General features: G+C 32.2%; 1 protein-coding gene across 1 annotated transcript in view; it reads right to left on the bottom strand.

The window, feature by feature from the left end:
- The window catches only part of LOC148277164 (uncharacterized), a 74,611-nt gene extending 55,194 nt beyond the window's left edge, over positions 1 to 19,417 (bottom strand). Inside the window, exon 1 of the mRNA XM_088233254.1 lies at positions 17,913 to 19,417. The gene's annotated coding sequence lies outside the window, so the exon portion shown is untranslated. The remainder of the gene's footprint in view (positions 1 to 17,912) is intronic.

Below are 19,417 nucleotides of genomic sequence, written 5' to 3'. Positions count from 1 at the left end.
TATATAATTTTAATACGAGTACATGAAAAGAAAAATAAAAACATAGGATATATAAATAATAAACATAAAACAATAATACATTCGTACTAATTAAAATTTAGTGTTGTTTTTACACGAGTTCAAAAAATTTCTTTAGATTAACTTTAAATTTATTTATCAATATATTATTTTTAATAGCTTTTAGTTCATTAGGAAGATTATTATAATTTTTTACAAAGCTATTTTGACCATGACTTGTGAGGAATTTTGAAATTTTAATATTATGTTGGTATCTGAGTGACTTATTCATTTCAAATTCTTTTATTTTTTCCTTTTTTATACATTTGTATAATAGAATATTATTGTATCTTTAAGTTTCTCTTATGTTATTTTTAACTAAGTGTACATACTTATGTTTCACTGCTGCACTTGCATGTATTCCTAATAAATGTAAAAGCCCGTAGGGCGTGTAAATAAATAAATAAATAATATGTTTAATTTTGTATGGCAGTTTATGTATTAGGACGAGAACCTTGTATTTCTTCACTTGTTAAGAAAATTTTATTTTTATGATTCTATTTTGTAATAACGTACTAGGTCCTTATATAAAATATGTACAGAGATTTTATATTTATTTGTAATTATGTTTCATAATTCATAATTAATGCTCTAGGCAATATCTATATATATGAACATTGATGGAGTTCAGTGCTACAGGAAATTAGATTTAAAATATATTTTTATAAAGGTAAAAATTAAAGCCTTTAATTGTATGGCGAAGATTTTCAATTTAAAAAATAGTAACTAGTTAATAACTATCAAGTTAATTATGTGAAAATTAATTTTTATTCTTTGAAAATGTTTTATACTATCACTAACAGGAAAGTAAAGAGCAACAGCAAGTTCTCAAATTGATGTCATGACGTCAGCAATAATATGGTTAGACTCATATGCCCGTATTAACATTAACAACAACGAATTTTCGTTGCTCAGCAGTTTACTCGGCGAATCGGTAAATGGGTAAACAAATAAGTAAAGAGCCATAAAACATAAAAATAATTCACCATGGAACCTAATGATTGGCTATTAGGACGTTTGAATATTTAAAAAATCATTTGTTAATTTATTATAATGGGTACCCACAGTAATGGGAAATTAAAATGTTTTAGCTGTTCATTAGGTAATAATTATTACTCTTCTAACAAAACGTTATTATTACTATGCAAACTCTATTCTACAAACTATTCTACAAACAAAACGTAAATAAGGTATATCAGCTCGATATTGATCCAAAAATACTTCAGAAAAAGCTTCTTCAATTTCGTGCTCTTCGTAAGAGTCATATTATAAATTATTTTCACTATCACTCAAAAAATGATCGTTATCGTCTAATTCACTTTCGAAATGGGTTGAGCTGCTAAGCCTCCGAGTTTCTCGGCGAGGTACTATTATTTCTTTATCACTTTTACTATCCGTTATCATTTTGAATGATATATTTTGTAAATTTATTCAAAATAAAAAGGACGCTTTGCAGAGTTAAATTGTTAGTCAGAGTAGCAAAGTAAGATTAAAAATATATATAAATGTGAAAAATATGTAATTTACCTCAGCTGTTTGTAATTTCGGCAACCGTTGTCTATCTCGCTCAATCCATTATGCGTGAACTAGCTATTAGTGAAACGGAATATTTGTCTTAGAAGAGATATCAATTTGTGAGACAGTTGTGCAAAAAGGTTTTTTTTTATTTATTAAAATTATATTACAACATCTACCAAGAAATAATATCACTTCTAAGTGCATTTACCGGTTACCTTTAAGTTTCAATCTAAATAACTCCCTACAAACATTTGGACATATTTTTAAGTATTTTTAGGCATTACCGAGGAGGTGAAATAATTTATCCAGATGACATCAATAAAGGTTTCAGCTCTTTTAGTTTGCAAAAGTCAACAGATGGAATAGTTGAGGTAGTGTAAAAATAATCATGAATGTAATTGCGTAAACATTCCCAGAATGGTGAATATTTCTTATTGTGTAAAGTGGTCATTTAAACCAGCCAATGACATATCATAAGTCCTGTAAATGCCTAGACTTCCATATTCCCTTGGCAAAAATGTTTTCCCTCTCTGTAGCTACAAATTTCAAGATTTATTTTACTTAATTGTTGTTTAGCATGCATTGATGGAAGTGGTAGGTTTGATAATATATAACAGAGCACTTTGCCCCGCAATCAACAAAAAAACTATCATAATAATTTCGTTTCAGTAATAACTATTAAAACAATGCGCCTCGAGATTGCAGTACGAGATCAGTTTTGTTTGTTTTTATTTTCAATTAAGAAGGGGTTTACAACCGCTGTACGAAAATTGTCTATTTGCGGCACGAATTGTCTATCTTGCTCACTCCATTGGGCTTGAATTAGATATTTATGAAATGGAAGATTTTTCTTCGAATTGCTATTAATTGATAAAACAGTAGTGTGTTTGGAAAACAACGTATTCGATAAAATATTTTTAAAATGTATAAATAAGAGGATTTCTGATTAGATTCTCGAAAAACTGCGTAGCAGCCTAAGGGTTAAATATGGAAAAGAAATTTATCAAATTGTCTAATCAGAAACATACTATTTATTTATTTTATTACATAATTAATTTTGTAACAGAGTAAACAAGAATAAACTGCGCCGAATTTCCGATCACAAATCACAATAAATGAAAATATAAACGTTGAATAACATTTAAAAGTAAAAACTCCTCAGAAACATTTTCATGTCCCTGAGCAACAGCTTGGTTGTGCAGAGGAAGATACGAGGGATAATAGGTCGTGTGAGATAAGCATGGTAGAAATAAAGAGTGCGCTGAAAAGTATGAAAAACGGAAAATCCGTTGGGTATGATAAGGTCGCTGTGGAATATCTGAAGAGTGGTGGCCAGATCGTGGGCACATGGCTGCACAGACTTTTCAATCTCTGCCTAAAGGAAGGACACACGCCGTTGGATCGGAGGAGGGCAGTTGTCATGCCTTTATATAAGGGGAAGGGATCTCGTGCGGAATGTGGGAACTACAGGGCCATCAGTCTTCTGAGTTCTGTCGGTAAACTGTATGGGAAAATTATAATCGAGAAAGTAAGAAAGGTGACGAAAGACAAAGTGTGGGACGTGCAAGGAGCCTTTATGAGTGGACGTGGATGCACGGATCAAATTTTTGCGCTGCGAATGCTAACGGAGAAGTTTTTGGCAAAAAGTCAAAAACTATTCTGCGCATTTGTCGATTTGCAAAAAGCGTATGATAAAGTAGATAGAATGAAATTGTGGGGCGTGTTGGAAAAGTATGGAGTAAACAATAAAATTATACGTGCAGTATCGTCTCTCTATGAGGAGAGTTCAGCGTGTATAAGAGTTAATGGGGATTTACATCTTGGTTTGCGATCTCAAAAGGCGTGAAACAGGGATGTGTAATGTCACCATGGTTGTTTAATCTATACATGGACAACTGTATGGAAGAGATAGAATGTATGGGTATTGGAGCAAAAATGGATAATTTTTCAGTAAGCTGCTTGTTGTATGCTGACGATGCAGTTGTGTTAGCAAGCAGCAAGGCTGATTTGCAGCAAATAGTCTCTAGAATGTATGATGTATGCCTGGAGAGCGAATTGGCGATGAACGAAAGTAAGTCAAAAGTGATGGTATTTGAAAGGGATAGTGAGGTTACTGACTGCGTAATAAATGTAAACAACGAATGTCTCGAGCAAGTAGAAGAATTTGTGTATCTGGGAAGCATGTTTTCAAGAGATGGAAGAGTAGAAAAAGATGTTGAAAGAAGAGTGAATGCGGGCAACAAAATGAACGGAGCACTAAGCACAGTAATTTCTAATTAAAATATGTCAATCGAAGCTAAACTGGCAGTGCACAACGGAGTTTTAGTCCCAACACTTATGTATGGAAGTGAAACATGGAACTGGCAGAGGAAGGATGAAAGCCGAGTGAACGCGGTTGAAATGCGATCTCTTAGACGAATGTGTGGGAAATCAATGTATGACAGGGTTACGAATGATGAAATCAGGCGAGAGTGTAAATCTGAGACAAGTATAATTGATAAAATTAAGAAAGGGTCTCTGAGATGGTTTGGTCACGTAGAACGAATGGACGACGAGAGAATGGTAAAACAAGTATATATGGCAAAAATGAACGGCAACGTTAGACGAGGACGACCGAGGAAGACGTGGCATGATCAGATAAACCAAAATATCAAGTCTGGTCATGTCAAAAGCAGACAGAACCGAAGGGCATGTATGACAAGATGTATGAATGTGGAAGAGGCTAGGATTGTATGCCAGGATAGACGTGTGTGGCGGTCCATTCTCTCTGCCTACCCCTACGGGGAAATGGCGTGATGGTGGTAGTAGTAGTAGTAGTAGTAGTAACATTTTCATACAAAATTCATTAAAAATATTTCATGGCTATTTCAATTTCTTTTATTTTTTTATCTTACAGTTTTACTCCCCTGTAGAATGAGTTTCAGAACTCTGTTTTTCTCATTCATCAAATCATTTTTATAAATACGAAAAAACGCGACAACTGACAAACACTCATTTTGACATTTGAGATTTCATTTTTTTTTTTTTATTTATGGCTGTCGAGTTTATGTTTTCATTTTTTTTTTTTGACAGACATTAGAGGGAGATAGTGCGATAAGTTAAGAAATAAAGTTAAGAAATAAAGTTAAGAAATAAAGTCAGAGAAAAAACATTTTCAAACAAAGAGTGTAATTTGTATTTGTGGTCAGTTCTTCTCGAAAATTCGGTCGGGCGACGCGCGCGTAAAAGTACTGTATTTTGCAAACGTTTTAACAAAAAGTTGGTGATTTCGCGAAGCGTTTTTTAATTCATTTAATAATAATAATAATAATAAACATCTGATTGCTGATGTTCGTATAAAAAGTGGTGTACTGGGGTGGCAATTTCTCTCTTTAAAAATAAATTGTTCAAATGATACTACTAAAATCCTACCGTTTTAAAGATGTTTTTTTTGTGTTAGTCAGTGAAGTGCGAAGTGTCGGGTTAGTGATTGTAACTATCCTACTGTTTTAAAGAATGGGGAATCGAACCCCGAATACACAAACGTGAATGAGGCATCGTCTTGGCCGTTAGACCACGTTATCCGCCTAATCGGCGATTTTGTTATTTTATTAATTTATTTACACACACACAAGTTTATTGTGCATCAGAAGTCCCAACTCCATGAGACTAAAAGTCCCGTGTAGAGATGGGCCGAATTGGAACTTGTCCAATCTCGAGTGCTATAAAGTGTGTAATTAATAGTAAAAAAAACTTAAATCGGTTTAATCAGTCTTGGCCGTTAGACCACGTTATCTGCCAAATCGGCGATTTTGTTATTTTATTTATTTATTGTGCATCAGAAGTCCCAACTCCATGGGACTAAAAGTCCTGTGTAGAGATGGGCCGAATTGGAACTTGTCCAATCTCGAGTGTTATAAAGTGTAATTAATAGTAAAAAAAACTTAAATCGGTTTAATCAGTAAAAATAAAAATAATTGCCCCCTCGCGTTTTCTAAAAATGTGGTTTTAAAAATAAAGTACATTTATTTTATTGAAATTAAAAATCGTAATGTCGGTTTAATAAAAGTGAAATTAAAAATAATTACCCTTTGCTATTTTTGATAAATTTGTGTTATAAAAATAATTATTAATTTATTCCGGGCGCGATTTATTAAAAATAGTTACTAAAGAAAGTGAGTGAGTGAGTGCATCATTAGGGATGGCGAAATGCATAGCAGTCAAGCAGAAGACAGCAGTATGTCAAAGCTTTAAATTATTATTAGATTTAAGGGATATTAATATGTTTTTTGTGTTTTTCTTGTCTGTTTATATTGTGAATATTCTAAACAGTAATCGCACGTTTTTTATAAATGTTTTATTTGATTCAACAATACACATCGTAAATCACTGATAAATTTTTGGTTTTCTCACAAAATTATTTATTAGCAAAAAAAAATATTGAAAACTTGTAAAATAATTAATTTAGCAATATTTTTTTGGTAATTAAATTTAATTTTGTACATAAAATAATTACTATTAATACTCATTTAAAATCAAGTTTAGGGTAAAAGACCGAGTTTATTTTATTGCCACGATTTTAAAAACTCATAGCACAGCAACATAAATATTTTAACGCGTTAAATATTCCAGGCAGAACTTACTCAAAGATCAGAACCTAAATTTAGTTAAATAAATTTATTAATGATTGCCAAGTTTATGATATATGTAATAGATAAAATTATGAAGTGCAGCTAATAATACATGATGTGTCTTGTATGTTGATTGTGTTTTCTGTATATATATATTATTTTATTGCCCTTGTTTGTCTTCGCTACATAGTTTAATGTTATTTTTGTTCAGTTTCTTGTATGTACGTTTCTTTGTGTAAGTATTGTAATCGGCCCAGGCCAAATACATAACATTTCGGGTGATATACTCGTACAAACTTTGGTACAAATTAATTTGTCAGCATGCGTCGCACTCCGAGTATAAACACAAGTCGGTACATGATTACAACACCAGGTTTACTGGTATGGCTATACTGGGGCTAACTGTTCCTAGATATTGCAATAAATATGGCAAAAGGACACTGCCATACAGTATACCTAAAATATTTAACATGTGACCAAACAATATTAAAAATACTGAGTTAAATACAGGAGTGAGACGTTTGCTCAAATTATGGTTATTAGAAAAAAGTTTTTTGTGTTAGAGATAGTTTTTAATTTTTCATAATGTAATATGTAATGTTTTTCAAGTAAAATTATTGTTAATGTAGGTTAAGTGTAAATAATCGATATAATTTATAAGAACCTGCTGACGAGTTGTACGTATGCAACTCACCAGGACTTTAATTTAAGACTATTTTGTAAATATTTTTGAAAAAATAAATAATAATAAACTAATAACTAGTCCCAACTCAACACAGCACTAACTTTTAGTCGCACGGAGTTGGGACTTATGTCTTAAATAAACTGTTATACATTTTCCGAGACAATAAATAAATAACAAAACTGCCCATGGATATGCCTGCCTCCGTGGTTAGTGGTCGAGACGCTTGACTCACACGCGGAAGGTTCCGGGTTCGATTCCCGATGAGAACGCAAAAATTTAATTGTGATTTTTCTCAAACCTGGGTGTTCTGTGATGTAATTCCGCAATGTTATTGGGCCCCTGGCCTGTTGTGGTGCAAAAATAAAACAAAATAAAAATATGTACCGAGTTCAATCACAAATAACTGTCGACGTGCTTGAAAACATGCTAAGCATTTGAGCGATCACAGTGAACAATAATGAACATGCTTAAGTTATCGCGGTCATAAGTCGACGCGTGTGTAATCTCCAAGGTAACGCTTGGATCAGTTTGTTTTCCTCGTAAATAGATACAGTTTATTGACGAAAAATCAGCGTTTACTATAAAAAATAATACAATATATTTCATAAGCAAAATAGTAAGGAGTATCTAATACAAAAAGTGAAAATTAAATTACAATTACTATAGCGAATAAAAATAGCAGTTTTGGAATATTTTCCATATTTACACCGGTGAAATTCAAATATGTGATTGCGCAGCAGGATTATACGTCGTGAAACGTAAATGTTTTGACATTTAATATTAAGTGTTCACGGATGTTGCATTATGATAGCGAATACGATAAACAATCATGCTGAGAAATTGTTATCACGTCGATAGTTATTTGTGATTGAGCTGCATTATATTTATGTTAATACTAATTGAATTTATTTACTGAAATAATAATAATCAATACTTTTTTTATTCATCTATGTATTGAAAAAAAATGTTGACAAATGAATTATATAATTACAAATGGTTTGTACATACATAATTAATAACAACGTTTCTACCTCTAATATAGTGAAAACTGTTGTTTAGAGAAGGAGAGTTTTTTTTATTTTATTTATTTACAATTTTAAAAAACCCGTTAGGGTTACATTAGAAATTTAATATTGTCTAGTCATTTTATGTCTCGTCTAGTCTAGTTAGTTCAGTCATCATGTGCTTTTTCAGATTGATTTTAAATTTGTCTCCATTAAAAGTTTTCAAGTAGTAAGGTAGGTCGTTGTAGTGTTTAAGTCCATTATGTAGTATTTTTGACTGTCCTGTGTTTGTCTTTGCTTTTTCAATATGATAGTGTTGTTGTTGTCTGGTGTTATATTTGTGTATGTCGGCATTTTTGACTAATATTATGTCGTCGTCTTGTATGTTTCTCAGTGTTATTTTGTGCACAATTTTTAAGGTCTCAATTTTAGTCAAGTAGTTTATGTCAAACTGGTGTGTTTTTTTGTACAGTTCAGTCGTAGAGGTCAGGTAGGGTAGGTTGTATGTTAGTTTAAGAATTTTATTTTGTTGTCTTTGTATTCTTGTTATGTCTGTCTTGTTGCCAGTTCCCCAGAAGGCGATCATGTAACTCAATTTACTTGTTATTTTTATTAATTTACTTTTAATTTATACTATCTTAAACAGGTTCCTTAAAATTAGATATTTTATCCTAAAAGAGACACCTTCTTCCACTGTCTGGGTCTCGTGTGTTTTTTTCATTTAGATTTTAATGTTTTAATATTTGCTATTAATTTTAAGATTTCTGAAAGATTTTAAAGTTTTTTTTCCCAACATATGGATAATGAATTTGGCAATGCATCCAAAATAAAACACGTTTATTGGATTGTAATTCTAATTTATTTTTTTTAAATATACAGGAGCGTATATTGTGACTCGTTTCGTCTTGTTAGGACATTTTCAAACTAGATTAAACATTTACAAAATTTCCTCATTTACTAAAAATAATTACTGTTTGATGATTGAGGATTTCTGTACAAGCCAAGATAAGTCAAGTAATGTAACTGAATTATTAATTAATTTGTATCAGGTTGTGGTCCTGTGGCTAGTGTCTCGGACTCACGGACCAAAGGTCCCTGGTTCGAATCCCACTGTACCCCAACTGGGTACCCATTTTCTAATAGTGAGTTATTTAAAACTCGTTGAAAATGGCCCTCAAAATGCAATATTTTGGTAAATCATAAGAACGCAAATATTTCTTTAAAAAAAACGATTTTATTTTATTTATTGGGGATATCAACAGTAATACATGTAACAAAAATACAACAAATAAAATATACAGAGAATAAAACCAATGACAGATATCCACAGAAATACATTAAATATACGTACAATACGTACTAGTGTGTTTGTGTGAGTGTAAGTGAGTGAGAGGGTGGGTGTTATATTGGAATGAGGGTGGACATGTGTGTAAATATTGCACAAGTGTCAAGTGTCGAAAATATAAATATATTTAAAATATTAAGAATTAGAGATAAAATATAATAAAATAAAATTAAATAAGATAAAACAAGACTTTATTATTAAAACTAAGTATAAGACAAAAAAGTATGTTTTAAGATGCGCATTTTAAATGTCATTTTTTTAGGAGAGCCATCTATTACTTAAAAATATTTGTAGGGGTATTTTATTACTTTGAAATTAATATAATCACTATGTTAGGTTTAATTATACGCGTATCTAAGCCCTTTAAAAATGATCTAACAATAAAAAATCTTTATTATGGCTATGTAAGAACCCATCTTGAATTTGCGTCTATCATTTGGAATCCACAATACATTACTTATACTGACAGGCTGGAGAAAGTACAACACAAATTTTTAAAACATTTGAATTTCCGATGCTCTTATATTTCCAAATTATGACTTATCTGCACGTTTTCACAAACTTATTAACCTTGAAAAAGGGAGAACATTAATAGACCTCACTTTCCTATACAAAATTATTAACAGTCTTACTGATTCGTCCCAGCTCCTAAATAAAATTCAAATTAACCGTCCATCCGAAATCACCCAACCTTTCGAATACCTAGCGTCAATACGAACTATTGTCAGAATTCGTTTTTACATAGATCGTGTTCCATTTTTAACAGCTTTTTTAACCATATCTATCATACAGGATTACAATTATTTAAAAATAGTGTATTGAAACAAATGCTTGTCACAAGAGGCAAAATTGGCAGTTCACAACGGAGTCCCGGTCCCATCCCTAATGTATGGGAGCGAAGTGTGGACTTGGAAAAACAGAGTTGAAAGTAGGCTGAATGCTGTCGAAATGCGATCTCTCAGGCGAATGTGTGGTAAAACTATGTACGATAGATGCGCAAATGTCGAGATCCGTACATTATGTAAGGCTGAGACAAGCATTATCGACAAAATCAAGAAAGGAGCTCTGCGCCGGTTCGGACACGTAGAACGAATGGACGGCGAGAGAACGGCTGAGAATATTTACAATGCGAATGTTGATGGATGCAGAAATAGAGGAAGACCGAGAAAGACATGGCATGACCAAATCCAACAAATACTTAAAGATGGACATGTCAAAAGTCGGAATAATCGGCGCGCGTGCATGAGAAGATGTATGACTGTAGAGGAAGCGAGATCTGTATGCAAAGATAGAGTGTTGTGTTCTATCCTCTCTGCCTACCCTTACTGTTAATTATACTGCTAATATTTGCATTACTGCGAAAATCGCTTTACTGAAATTTTATCAACTACCTTTGGCTTAAAATCTTCTCCTTATATTGCTTTTTTAAATATTACCCACACCGGTTATTCTTTCTTTTTTCTCTGCTGCATTCCAAGGTTTTATACTTTTAAGCTACTTTTAATTACTTATATTGTATATGTATATAAAATCAATATATTGCTGCTCTGTGTGTCATTAATTTGGAAGATGTTTTTAAATTGACTTAAATTTATTTTCTTATTTAAATATTCGTCTCATCGTTTCTTTGAATTTCTTAAAATACGTGTGTATATTTATGTTTTTCCCTTTTAAAAAATGTTATTATTATTTTATTTTATTTTTACATCAGCATGTTTTTTATTCTTTATTTTAATTCTTAACTTTTAATTACTTTTACAAATTTTCTTCATTTTTTTTACTTTAATTTTAATTTTTAAACAACTTTTATTTATGTTTTTTTCCTTCTCTTTTTTGTACTTAAATTAATAACCTGACATAGAATTACTTTATAATATGGAAACTTCGCTGGTCCATTAGATTTAAGTCTAACTGTGTAAAATATAAAACTTTGTAGCCGTACTGTATGTTTACTAAAGAAAAGAAAATATTGTTGAAACTATTTTGGTGTTGGATACCGGCTTCATTATATAACATAGATTTATGTTCAATGTCAAATAAGGTAAAAATATATTCAGATTTTATAAAATTATTTCATCATTTTAATTTAATTGATTGGGAACATGGCAAGTTTTATTTATATATTGAGTAGGGATATATTAATACGTTTATTTTACATAAAATAAAACTACAAATTTACAATTATAAAAATATAATTACCAATAATTATTTTTCAATTTTTTAAACATATTAAGCAGAGGTGATTTTATTTATTTATTTATTCATATTTTTCGCTTACAAACTATAATAAATAATAAATATAATGTGTTCTCACTGGGGTTTCCCGTGCCGAGGACACTTAACAATATACTTTTTTGAATTTACATTTGAGAATAAACAAAGAAGACTAACTTTAAAAAAAACAGCGATAATATATAATAACAAATATTCAGACAGTTTTAAACGCTATGTATTTATGTACATTTATATTATTTATATTACAAAACGCACAATGAAAATAACAAGAACTTAACATAAGCTATACACTTGTGGAGCTGTTGATTTAATATTGGTTTGGGCGAATGAGACTATCCATTTTACTTCTACCTAGCTCCATTATCCATTTTTTTATAGCCTTTTTAAACATTTTCTCATTACTAATTGTTTTAATAGATAGTAGAAGTAGGTTATAGATTTTAGTTGAATAATACTTAAAATCCCTTTGTCCGAAATCGGTATTAGTTTGTATTTGTTTAAGTTGTCTATGTGTTGAGAATCTAGTGATTATATTATTTGTATCTGATGTATTTTTTATTTTTTTAAATTTAATAATAACAAATAAAAATACAATATTACAACTAAATACAATTTTTTACATTTATCAAATACATATATTTACATTAACGTTTCCCATTACGTAAAAGAAATAAACAATTCTTGTGCACATAATGGGGAGTGACGTCTTACAATAGATTATTTTATTTTAATTAATAATATTTTTAGGATAATGTAAATAAATTACAAATAAGATATAAACAATGTTTTCAATCAGTGTTGCATAAAGAAGAATTATAGATGTATTTTTTTACTTCTTTCTTAAATTTATTGTATTCCTTACTGTACTTTTTATTATATTTGTTCATTTCATTAAAGAAAAATCTTCCTCTGTAAGTATAATGATGTTGTGCAGTAGTTGTTTTTAATTTAGGAATGAAGATATTACCACCTGTTCTAGGGTCGCGTACTTACGTTTTGAGGCCTAGAAATACTACTATTTATTTTATCTTTATGTATTTGAAGCAAACAATTAGGAACTTCAGCCCTACGGGAAATTGGATACGAAAAATCTTTTCTTACGCGGGGTAAAAATTAGAGCATTAAATTGTACGGCAAAGTTTCTTGAAAATGTACAGAAAAAATAATAAAAAATATTTGGATAAAAACGCACTACTTTAAATGACGTCACTGGTTCATGTGAATCAACCCATGATCTGAGAGCTATGGAAGATTTCCGGTCTGCTTGTCGCTTCTGGACCAATGGGAAGAACTGAATGAGAATAAGCGGAAATGAACCTCTGACGTCACACGCGGAGTTATTTCAGAAATACAAAACTTTAAAAGAGTATTCAATGCTCCATCCCCATTGCACCATGGTTTGAAATCGAAAAGCAATCAAAATTGAACATCTCTTTAGTATCAAGAATGAGAATAGGACATTGTCTCGTTGCCTCGCATTTATCGAGAATAGGCGTCTTTACTTCGGCAGTGTGTCTTTGTGAAAATGACGATGAGACATTAGATCGTCTGTTTTTTGACTGTCCCCTCTACGAAAGAAGCGAATTCCTTCAAAATATTTGTGAAGAATATAATACGTTCCCTCTTAACGTAAAATTTTTACTAGCCCAGAATGATTTGGATACTTATTTATTTCTGACTAAATTCTTAAGGACAAATAATAAAAATATTTGAATTTGTTAAATATTTTTTGCATAATTTAATTAATAAGTCTAATTGAATGTCCCTCTTTACTTTCGGCCCGAAATTTCATTTTATGTTTACGTTTAATTTATACGGTAATAATATTTTATTGTCACATAACTCTTTCATACTGATTTTAACTACCTCACATTATGTTATATTTTTTCGTGGGTTTTTTTTTGTCGTTCACTGAAGCGTATATTCTTTAAATTTCTTATTCTTGTTTCTAAGAGCCAAAATCACTCGCAAACGAGTGGAGGCGCATAAAAAAATAATAAAAAAAAACACTTGAAAAAATCGTAGCGCCGATAATACGATATGTAAAAGTTAAAAAAAAAAATTTGACGATCCCTCAGGCGAATGTGCGGAAAAACAATATATATATATAGTTGGATAATTTATAAAGCGCCATTTTTGTGAAAATCACCTCAAGGGCGCTGTACAATTAATAAATATCCCAGTACGTCTTGCAGCTACAGAGCGCATGGACGGTTGGGATTCTAGTTCCTCGTTTTCAATTAAGATCAATCAAAAATTATAATAGATAGGAGCTAGATTACAGGACGTCTTGCAGCTACAGAGCGCATAGACAGTTAGAAATTTAGCCCCCATTTACACATTTTAAAAATTGACATATAAATTTAGTGTATTACAAAATAATAATAATATGAATAGTAAAAAGGAGTAAGATTACAACACGCCTTGCTGCTACTAAGCGCATAGACGATTGGAATTCTAGACCCCGTTTACAAAATTAAGGTATTTTAAAGTTGATATATTAAAGCTAGATAACCAATCATCGTGCAGCTACAAAGCGCATGGATGAGAGGAATTCCAGCAAAGTTAAAACAATATCAATAAATTTATAAAAAATAGAGTATAGTAGTAAATTGGTCAAGTGTTCATACCAAGAAGTAAGCAATAAAAAACTAAATAAATCAAACACTGTTTCAACTCCATGGTTAACAAAGGGAGATAGATGTCCGAAGAGAAGCTTTTGTAGACAGTAGGTAGATATCGTCACCATGTGGCCCGCTGGCTAGTAGATAGTTTCTGGAAACGCACGTGTGTAGTACTATTATGCCTTTTGTTCCAATGACTTGGTGTCCATTTTGTATGATAGGTGCCCTAATGTCGAAATTAGAGCAGAATGCGAGGCTGAGTTAAGCATTATCGACAAAATTAAGAAAGGTCTTTTGCGATGGTTCGGTCATGTGGAGCGAATGAATGATGAAAGAACGGCTAAAAAGATTTATGACGCGAATGCGTCTGGTTGTAGAAGTCGAGGAAGGCCGAGAAAGACATGGCACGATCGAGTACAACAAATTCTTGAAAGTGGTCATGTGAAAAGTCGGAATAATCGACGTGCGTGCATGAGAAGATGTATGAATGTGAAGGAAGTGTGCCAGGACAGAGTGGTGTGGCGTTCTATCCTCTCTGCCTACCCCTCTGGGGAAATGGCGTGATGGTTAGTTAGTTAGTTAGAAAAAAACCACTGAACTTCCTCATTATTTTTATAGCAATTTTATATCTAAAACCTTAAATTTTTTTAAATAATTGAACAGTGGAAAAAGTAGACTGTTTTTTCAAAATAACTTTTACAATTAATTTTTGTATTTTTTCAACCGGTAAAATATTTGTTTTAAAAGCACCACCCCATCCGATTATTCCATACTGTAATATGGATTGGGCGAATGCAAAGTAAATTTATTTTAATATATTGTTAGGGTTATGTCTTTCATTTGAGTAAGAGTAGTAATTAACTAGGTTTAATTGTTAAATTAAACATTACAGGCGTTGCCTAGTGCGTGGGTGAGATTTTTTAAATTATTATTTTATTATTACAAGAGTATTTTTACAAGAGAAGCGATTTGCTGATGAATGTGGATAAATCGAATGTGATGGTTTTTGAAAGAAATGAAAGTATGACTAAATGTGAAATCGCTGTGAATGGAGTTATACTAAAACAAGTAGAGGAATTTGTGTATCTGGGAAGTATGTTCACTAGGGATGGAATGACTGAGAAAGATATTGAAAGGAGGGTGAGTGCCGGGAACAGAGTGAACGGTGCACTTAAATCGACCTTGGCAAATAAATGGTTGTCACAAGAGTGACAACCATTTATTATATTCGAATACCTAGCGTCAATACGAACTATTGTCAGAATTCGTTTTTACATAGATCGTGTTCCATTTTTAACAGCTTTTTTAACCATATCTATCATACAGGATTACAATTATTTAAAAATAGTGTATTGAAACAAATGCTTGTCACAAGAGGCAAAATTGGCAGTTCACAACGGAGTCCTGGTCCCGTCCCTGATGTATGGGAGCGAAGTATGGACTTGGAAAAACAGGGATGAAAGTAAGCTGAATGCTGTCGAAATGCGATCTCTCAGGCGAATGTGTGGTAAAACTATGTACGATAGATGCACAAATGTTGAGATCCGTACATTATGTAAGGCCGAGACGAGCATTATCGACAAAATCAAGAAAGGAGCTCCGCGCCGGTTTGGACATGTAGAACGAATGGACGGCGAGAGAACGGCTGAGAATATTTACAATGCGAATGTTGATGGATGCAGAAATAGAGGAAGACCGAGAAAGACATGGCATGACCGAATCCAACAAATACTTAAAGATGGACATGTCGAAAGTCGGAATAATCGGCGCGCGTGCATGAGAAGATGTATGAATGTAGAGGAAGCGAGATCTGTATGCAAAGATAGAGTGTTGTGGCGTTCTATCCTCTCTGCCTACCCTTACGGGGAAACGGCGTGATGGTTTGTTGTCGTTGTTATTATTTTATTATTTTTTTTTTTTACAATAAAACAGAGTATTAAAAAAATAAAGCATAGTTACATAGCAATGAAATACATATTAATAGAAAAATTGTAAACAAAAAATCCCACAAAGGCATGGCCTGTTCTTGGCTATACAAGAAAATGTTAATGAATTTTTGCTCCTATAATAAATAATGGACAGTTATAATATTTTTGTATAATACAAGAAAATGTTAATGAATTTTTGCTCCTATAATAAATAATGGACAGTTAATTGATAATTCAATCTCGTGAATCTCACCCAAATAAGTGAAGTCTTCAGCTCTTAAATACCAGAAACATCAACAGATGAAAGAATTGAAGGATTATATGTTCAAATGTGGGCAGAATGGTGAATGTTACACTGTGTGTAAAGTGGCCACTTAAACCAGCCAATGACAGGTCATAAGCCCTGTAGATGCCTAGACTTCAATATTACCTTCTCTGAAATGTTCTTCATCTCTGTTGTAATATGTCAATATTGAATCAACTGCTCCACAAGTGTAAAGCTTGTAAGGTTTTTGTTCTTTCGTTGTGCGTTTTGTAGTATAAATAATATAGATGTACGTTAATTAATTTTAAACATAAATACGTAGTGTTTAAAACTGTCTGAACATTTTGTTTATTATCTCTGTTTATTAAGTTAGTCTTTTGTGTTTATTCTCAAATGTAAAATATTTAAAAAAGTATATTGTTAAGTGTCCTCGGCACGAGCAACCCCAGCGAGGTTACATTATTTTATTATTTATTATATTAAACGTTATTAAATATTTGTATATAACCACTTACCGACTTTTCTATGTCTACCGGTTTCATCAGGCCAACAATTAAACCAACATGCAAAACCCACTATACACCTGAACATCAACAGATGAAAGAATTGAAGGATTATATGTTCAAATGTGGGCAGAATGGTGAATGTTACACTGTGTGTAAAGTGACCATTTAAACCAGCCAATGACAGGTCATAAGCCCTGTGATGCCTAGACCTTTATATGTCCTTCATCTCTGTTGTGATATGTTAATGATAACATTTTTCTATACGCGGTTCGTTGAAAATATTTCGGTTTTAAAAACTGGGTTGATTTTAAAAAGTTAATAAAAAAATATTTTTAAAAACGCAATAATAATACATTGAGCAAAGAACTAGTAAGTATGGCAATGAAGTGAACATGTAACAGCACAAAAAGTAAAATATAAAAAACAAAACAAAGATAGCATTCCTTAACTTATTATTAAGGTTAACAAGACACAAACACTTTACAAATTTACTATTATGCTCAATGTTTGTTTATGAAAATTTATTGATAATTTTGAGTTGCCAGAATTTCACTCGTCCGTGCACTTTGTAGCTGCAAGACGATTAGTAATCTAGCTTCAATAGGTAAATGTTATCAACTACCAAATATCCTAATTTAGTAAATGAGGTCTAGAATTCCAACCGTCCATGCGCTCAGTAGCTGCGAGACTTGTTGTCATCCAACTTCTATTTTTATAAATTTGTTTTTCATTTCATTTTTTTAAATATCACTAAAACTCTAAACTCCATTGTCAAATAAAAAAATAGAAATGTAAATAGGGGCTAGATTTCTTATTGTCCATGCGCTCTGTAGCTGCAAGACGTGTAATCTAGCTCCTATATATCATAACTGGAGACGAGAAACAAGAATCCTAACCGTCCATGCGCCCTGTGGCTGCAAGACGATTAGTAATCTTGCTTCAATATGCAAAATTTTATCAACAATAAAATACTCTTTTTTTTTTAATGGGATCTAGATTTTCAATAGACTATGCGCTCAGTAGTTGCAAGACTTGTTATAATCTAACTCCTAAATGTGTTTTTTTAAATACAATTTTAAAACTTAACTTCATTGTCAAACTTAAACATAATGTAAATGGGGGCTTGATTACTTACCTTCCATGCGCTCTGTGGCTGCAAGACGTGCTGTAGTCTAGCTTCTATCTGTTATTATTGAAATCGATCATGACTGGAAACGAGAAACTAGAATCCCAATCGTCCATGCGATTTGCAGTTGCAAGATGTGCTGGGATATTCATTTATTATACAGCGCCCTTGAGGTGATTTTCACAAAAACGGCGCTTTACAAATTATCCAAATATAAATAAATAAATAGACGATACTCAAACTCGTCCCTGTTTTATTTTGGTGTGCAGTAAACAGGATCTATTGTCTTTTTCCTAGTAAATAACTGTATTATTAACGGTATAACGGTATTATTAATTAAATCACACATAAAAAGTGGTCTTTATTTTCATGTCGAAGTTTTGTCGAGCCAGCATAGTGTTGTTCCTGTCAATATCAACAGCATCCCAACGACAGTTTCTCTGTTCGGCGCATCTTCTCCTAAGATCCAACTGGAAATAGCCGTAAACACAAACGTCAAAGAATTCGTAACAGGCACGACGAAAGACAGTTCATTGTTTCAAAGGCACACCGCATAAAGCGCCGAACCGACTTGGTTGAGTAAAAACGGCACAGTATAACTCCAATTCAGGAACAAATGCTTCATTTCCTTTGTGAATTTTCCTATTTTAGAGTCCGATCTGACTTTGGTGACGTCCTTTGACGCCATTTTTAAGAAAGGGTTTGTCGCTCCCCACAAAGCCGCCACAGCTATAAAGCCGGCTATCGATGTAAACATGTTGTTTGAATTCCGAATTCCCGCGTCTCAATTCTTCTTTTAGTTGCGTTTTCAGTGTTTCTGCGTCCAGGCGGATTAAGAATACAGCTATATGCGTGATATAAGGGATAGTAATAAAAAACTATTAAGTTGAAAGGTTTAAAAATTGTTGAGGTTTTCAATTGAGATGTATTGACCTTTTATACTGATTAGTCATTTTATTCCTTTATGTATCAGGCGGGTGCGATATATGTATAATTATCTCTTACGAAGCTGACAGTGCTTCTCTGTGGTCTAACGAGTGTTTCCGACTCGATGGCTGCTCTCGTGTAAAAATGTTGAATAAGAAAATCAAACGGAGATAAGTTAACTCCATTGCGTAGTTCGATTAGGTTCGATTCCTGAAAGGGCGTACTTATAATACTGGTTTTTTGTTGTTAAAACTGCAATATTTCATTATTCCTGAAGCGTAGGACTGATCATCATATTTTCACGTGACAGGTGATCAAAATGCGATGCATTTGGTTTACAAACGCACTGCGGAAAGGGAAATGTATATCTTATAACATCTTGTATATGGACGAATTTCCACGTTTACAAACCGTTTTATTTATGGTTTTAGTGACAACAGCGAATTTACTTCATTTGTGTTCTTATCGAAGAGAAAACACTTTTTGCGTGCACTGACTCATATTAACATAATATTATATTGACTTGTTACTTGTTATCGAAGATTTTATAGAAAAAGTTCATGTTTTGTTATTATTTCGCAAACGTC

Source organism: Micrasema longulum, unplaced genomic scaffold (genome assembly GCF_059751315.1).
Source record: "Micrasema longulum isolate JH-2025_06_02 unplaced genomic scaffold, ASM5975131v1 h1tg001079l, whole genome shotgun sequence".
NCBI classification, from domain to species: Eukaryota; Metazoa; Arthropoda; class Insecta; order Trichoptera; family Brachycentridae; genus Micrasema; species Micrasema longulum.
The sequence above is the reverse complement of the archived record's forward strand: the minus strand, read 5'-3'. Positions and strand labels throughout refer to the sequence as shown.